Raw genomic sequence first — 5,974 nt, forward strand, 5'->3', positions numbered from 1 at the left:
CTTCGTAACTGCGCAATGCCATTTAAAATTCATTGAAATTTATGGGTTTGTCTTTTTGCGTAAATGGTTTAAAATCGGCTGGAAGTCCCTTGAGGGTCATTGATATCAACAAGCTATTGCTTATTATTTCACCTGAGAGTTTTAAGGCATTGGCGGTTGTTTCTGCCCTTCTAACGTAGTCGGTAATAGGTTCATCCTCGTTATGTTTCAGAGACGTTAATTCTGTATATAGTGATATAATTTTTGGTTTCTCTTTTGATAAATAATGTTCTCTTAATATGTTCAATGCTTTCCGTCATCCAAGGCGTCTCTTATAATCAGAGACAGACTTCTATCGTCTAAGCATTAAATCAGTTCTGCAAAAACAGTTGTGTTCTTTTAGAGAAATTTGGGGTCGCTAGGATTCTCTGTTAGAGATTGTATCACTTTGTGCAGTTTTCGAATCCTTAGAGACCCCAGAAATTTTACCTGCCACAATTTGAATTTAAATTCCGATCTGTCAAAGAAAAGACGATGGCCGGGCGCATAACCTGTTAAGTGTTGAGACATCCTGTTGAACAAAGATGGTGGCCAAGAATCAAATGCGGTCCCTGACGTAGTTAACGGCGAACTGATTGAATCCAAAATTTGACAATTTTTATAGTAACTTTGGAAGATTTTCATTGGTTGGTTAGCACAGCCGGTGGTTATAAAAACGATTGTTGAAATCATTGGTCTTATACCCTCCATCAGGAGTCCAAAAGATTTCACACCTTGCTGTCTTGTATGACACATGTAACACTTCTATGTTTTCATTATGTTTAATTAACATATGAAACATTACATATGCAGGAATGACAACAGGTCACTATATTTTGATATTAACTTACGACGCACGTTAACCTCTGTTCAGAAGAATTGCCCCAATGCAAAGGTAGAGAGTTCATATCAAGAGCACATACATCGGGCATTATGTTAATATATATATCTTTTTATTCTATTTTATTTTATTTTTTTTTTTTAAAGATAGAAAGAAAAATGTCATCCTTGTTGGAAGTCCACTGGGGCTAATGTTTGTTGTGAGTATCTGCTTCATGTGCTTGACAGCTGCCTCAGCTCTGCCATTGCTTTATGGATGATAGGCTGATGATACTCGCAGGAATATGCCATATGTTTGGACGTCATCCTAGATGTTGTCTAAGATTTTATCCTTAGACTGTTGACAGAGTTGCTCCAATGCATCATCCCAATAACTGTTGTGTTGTTATATCATAATGGGGACCGTGTGTGATCGTCTAAATGTCTTTCTATTACATGATATGTTCCTATGCTTTTGTGTGTGTGTGTGTGTGTGTGTGTGTGTGTGTGTGTGTGTGTGTGTGTGTGTGTGTGTGTGTGTGTGTGACATGTCATGTATTTTCGGACATACCTTCTGCATTGAAGGGGAGGAGACAATGGTGAAGCTGTCCGTCCTCTTCTAAGTCTAAACCAAATCTCTACGATTCAGCTAACCTGATCACGTGACTCACACACAATCTGATCAGCTGACCCTGACTTCCGGTCAATGTGTCGCAATATAATTTACACATCTCTCTCTCTCTCTCTCTCTCTCTCTCTCTCTCTCTCTCTCTCTCTCTCTCTCTCTCTCTCTCTCTCGTCATTCTATAACAAAACCTGCTGTTATGTTTAAGCAGTTCCCTAAAAGGTGACATGACAGATGCTTGGGAAAATGCATATGAAACTTGATTAATCAGACTGAAGAAAGATGAAAAGTTTCTGATATCCTCAACCAATTTTTTAGATGGTTTATACCCTTTTAAGCAGAAGTCAAAACCGGCAAACTCCACATTGTCTTTTAAAAAATGAAATTTACCTGGATTGAACATGATCCCATTTTCAGCACAAAGCATGATGCTATACCATTATCCGATAAAATGGAATTGTCCACACAACAGGTCATACAAGAGAAACCTTCTTTAATGGTGTTGAATCTCTTTGTGTAGCCATCATTAGATGCGAGGAAACCTTGGGGAGTTCGCATATATCAGTATCTGTTCCACTCTGTTATGAAAGTGATGGTATCCCATGCTTTCACAGCAAGGGGAACACTGTGATATCCAGTTCAGGCATCGAGGATGGTTTTCTTTTTCCTGTAGGTATCGTATTGACAAGGTTTTCTTTTTTCCTATAGGTATCGTATTCACAAGGTTGAATTGAGAGTGTGTGGGGTTAGGGTTAGGGTTAGGGTTAGGGTATGGGGTGGGTCTCCTGTCCTTTTGCTGCATTCAAATTCTGCAGGTCAACCGTTCTACTTGGGCTACTGTCTATTTCAGGAACTGTTATCATTCATGGTTGTTGGTGTCCCAGCAAGCACTGGTTCAATGCATCAGCGTCTATCTGGGATTTGCAAGATGCTTTGCAGTGGTTGGGGACCAATGTGTGAACATCGGGTGTCGTTGGCAGGGCAATGTGGATAAGCATCTATAAGGAACGAATGTTAGTTTGTTTACAATCTACTTTTGTTGTAGTTACCTGACTCCTAATTTGCGTTAGAAAGTCGTTGTCAATAATACTTAGTTTTTACAGGGATATCTATGAGATATGTGCCCTTAATTTTTAAGAAGATGTAAATTATGTCCGATCATGTTACATCACCAAGCGTTAAAGTATAAATTAGGGCTCCTATGATGAGCAAATTGTCGTTGTTTACAGCCTAGTGTGCAACAGATGTTTAGAAGCGCACTTCAAATCATGTAATATATCCTCTCCAGATGTACTAGTTTGAGCCCCCAGAAATCTTGACTGATAATGCCTCTACATTTCGATGTCAAGGATTTCAGAAATTCACAACTGAATGGGAGGTTAGAATGCATTACCCATGTACATATTCTCCTGAAGTAATGGCATAGTAGAGCGGTGTCACCACACCGTCATAAGAATTGCAGCCAGGATGCAGTGTTCGATTCCAGACGCTGTGTACTGGTATAATGTGACACCCAAGGATGATACAACATCATCAGCTGCGCCAGCCAATGGGATTTACCACTATGAACAGCGTATAAAAGGGATAGATGTCACGCCATCAGTGGTTACAGTTATCACACCGTATAAAGTGAGAGATTGTGTTTGGGTAAAACCACTAACTGCTCAATGCGCTACAAGGTTTGGCAGAGGATAAATAGAAAAAAAAAGTCCTTAAACTATGTTGGTCGATGGTATCCCACATCATGTGAAAGATGTCCATCCCTTTTGTGCCTCTTCTACCTTGGAAGACGCTGAGGAAGAAAACTGTAGGGAAACGTGCGACTTACCTAATTAGCACGTGTGCATAATCCAATGGGTCGGTCGTGGAATGAAATGAATGAAGAAGAAAGAAACAAAAATAGCTGCCTTATCTCTTTATATGCCTGCAATGTGACCACCCGATATGTAAATGAGATGCTCCTGGTTGGAGATAAAAGAGGGTTGATTTTTTAGAGGGCCGTTCATTTTGAAGTTGGATTTCAAAGAAATAAGTTGAATTAGCAGAAGTACGTTGGGAGTTGAGAGAAGGCGCGTTACGTGTACAGAAGTTGGAAGTTTGGACAAAAGTGTTAACCTTACCCAGGAAATTATTGGTGTGACGGGCGGAAGAAATAAAACTCAAGTTATTGAATTATACATACAATTTGAGGATGATCCCGATTCTCTACTTCCCCTTCTGATAAGCTCAGAAACGCTGCCTATGGAAACAGAAGAGAAAATTTTGAAAGATGCTGGCTGCAATGACAGTAGTTATTAGGAAGATGGGAACGAGAAAATGACACCTCCAATTCTCCGTAGAAGTAAACATTGAAGGTGATCACCATCTCCCTGCTATTTATGTGATAGTGATATCAGAAGGAGGTGTAATAGAAATCATCGCAAACGACCTCGTGTTTGCTTAGACGTAAAATGACAGCAGAAAATGAAGAAAAGACAAGCATAATTCTGTAGGTCGCTCATTGGTGAATGTATGGCATTAATTTGCATATGTACACAATTGCATTAATTTGCATATGTACACAATTGCATTAATTTGCATATGTACACAATTGCATCAATTTGCATATGTACACATTAGTGTTGCCATTATCATTGTAGATTTTATTTCTATTGTTGTTGGTGGTGGTAATGGGAATAGTGGTGGTGATGGAGGAAAAGGTCGGGAGGGGATCTTTGACCTTGGTGGAGAACCCTCCTAGAGATAATGTCTCAATAAAACTATCGGTGGTGATGTAACCCTAAATTCACTAACCCCATTTATGGGAGAATGTCAAATCAAAATATTGAAAATAACGACGTGAATGAGGCTGGAACATCTTGTGATGGTCTCACGTCAGGTAGGTGTCCCACTGGTCAGCAGGGTGGGTCCTGTCGTCATCATACAACTGTTCGAAATTCTGAGGATGTGGCTGGATATAGGGGGAGTGAGAATTGCCAGAGAGGATCCCAAGACACGAAGGGAGTTGGAACAGGAAATGTAAAAAAAACGTGGACGGATGAGGAAAGAAGAGTATTATGGGAATGCTTTGTAAGAAGTGGAAGTACCAAATCTGGTGGATATATCCGAAAAGTGAAGGAAGAATGGGAATCGAGAGAAGGAGGAGCTAGAAGTGTCGCGAGTTTGGTATCCCAGTTAAAACAAATTAAAACTAACAACCTACTTTCAGTGATTGTAAGAGAAGAGATTGAATGGATGGTTAGGAATGAAAGCAGTAAATGCATAGACAATCAGTGTTTTGAGATACAGTGCGGGAATTTCAGAATGGTCTGACAAGGATTTGCATGCCATGGTTGTCAAAACAAGAAAAGTTTTAGCAATGTTTGGTATATTTCACATTCGAAGTAGCGTAGCAAGGTTGTATCAAAAGAGGAAAGATGGTGGGAGAGGATTGAAAAGTGTAAAAGATTGTGTTAGAACCGAGGAGATGTCGTTGAAAGAGCATGTGGTTAGAAGTGAGGAGTGGATGCTTACGGTTGTGGCCAATGAAGTGGAGGTATGTGAGACCAAGGCTGATTATGTGAAACCTATGGGCAGAGGAACTGGCTAGGAAGAAAATGCATGGAAGGTTCTTCTAGGATATAGCAGAAGTGGCTGGTGAAAGATCATAGCAATGGCTTAGAGCTGGGTATCTGGCTAAGAGTACTGAAGCTTTTGTTTGTGCAGCACAAAAGCAGGCATTAGGAACATGATTGTTCAAAAAAGTGGTTCTAGGAGAGGAAGTTGCTGCAGAATGACGGATTTGTGATAAGACCTCAGAGTCAATTGCGCACCTTGCAGCAGGGTGTAGTGGACTGGCCCAGAGAGAGTACTGCAAAAGACACGATCACATGGGACTCCGGATATATTGGGAGATTGTTAAGAGGGTTGGGATGAAGTGTGCTGGAAAATTGTTTGAGGAGGTTCCTGATGAAGTGAGAACAAGTGGGGATGGCAAGGTAGAGGTATGGTGAGACAAAAGTGTCATAACGACCAAGCAATTGGAACATAATCATCTGGATTCGGTCGTCATTGACAAGGTCTCAAAAAGCTGGCAGATTGTAGACTTCTCAGTACCAGGAATGTGAGAGAGAATGAGAATGAGAAGTGGAGCAATTATGCTCCATTGGCCTTGGAGATAAGGCGTATACACGGGGTTAAAACACAAATAATCTCGATCATAGTTGGTACACTATGAGTAGTATCAAGTCGTCTGGAAGGACAATTGAAAAAACTACAGATCCCTGATGTTTTAGGCGGCCTTCAAAACTTTGCAATTATAGGTACCACCAACATTCTTAGGAAAACCCTTGATCTTTGAAGCTCTTGGTTTGAAGCCGGGATTAAGGGAAATCTTCTGAAATGAATCCCATCCTTTTCCAGAGAGGCGTTCATAAACGAAATTATTATTGGCTCACATGGAGCTTTCACACAAGTCAACAACGATCTGATTGGAAACCTGTGATGTTCTCTGGAAGCTGAATTATTATTATT

Source organism: Euprymna scolopes, chromosome 2 (genome assembly GCF_053919585.1).
Source record: "Euprymna scolopes isolate OS-2025 chromosome 2, ASM5391958v1, whole genome shotgun sequence".
Lineage (NCBI taxonomy): Eukaryota > Metazoa > Mollusca > Cephalopoda > Sepiida > Sepiolidae > Euprymna > Euprymna scolopes.